Here is a 713-nt window from a genome sequence, read left to right on the forward strand (position 1 = left end):
TTCGGAAAAAATCCGGAATTTTTCCGAAATCAGGAATTTTTCCGATTTTACTTTCCGGATTCCGGAAAGTAAAAATTCTGGAATTGGCCATCCCTAGCTAGTAGCTGTTAAAAGAGAAACACAATAATGAATATATATACTGTATTAGTTTCTTGTAGTTGGATATGTCTTTATCACTTACGTAGACAATTGCTACTGCAGTTATTTACTGTTTTATAAGGGTCTTATTTTCACACACAAAAAAGTCGCCGGTATGTCTCAAACATTATCGCGTTCCCACCTACAGCTACTCCAAAGCACTGCAAACTACTTTGTAACCAGGCGAAAGGCAGTGGAGGAAAAGAAATCTCAACAAATATTCTAATAACATTCGCTTATTGTCAACATACCTACAGTGAGCGCAGAAAGTGTTCGTACACCGTGCATACTTTATATTGAAAACAGCTAGCATGAGAACGGGAGGTGGAAAATATATAACCAGAATTAAGACTACACATTCATACATTTTATTTCTATATACAAGAGAAAGGCCAAACAAACACAATCACTGTTTTGTTCAGAAGAAAAGAGAGAATTCCTTTTTTGTAAACGCAAAATGTCACCGTACACTTATGCTTGAATTAGTGCTTATAAAGTATATTACGTTATTTAATATTTTGTGGGATTACCCTGTGCGTTAATGATTGTAGTCTTCGTGGCATTGATTTCACCTG

The sequence above is a fragment of the Thermobia domestica genome, chromosome 10 (genome assembly GCF_964235325.1).
Source record: "Thermobia domestica chromosome 10, izTheDome1.hap1.1, whole genome shotgun sequence".
In the NCBI taxonomy this organism is placed as follows: Eukaryota; Metazoa; Arthropoda; class Insecta; order Zygentoma; family Lepismatidae; genus Thermobia; species Thermobia domestica.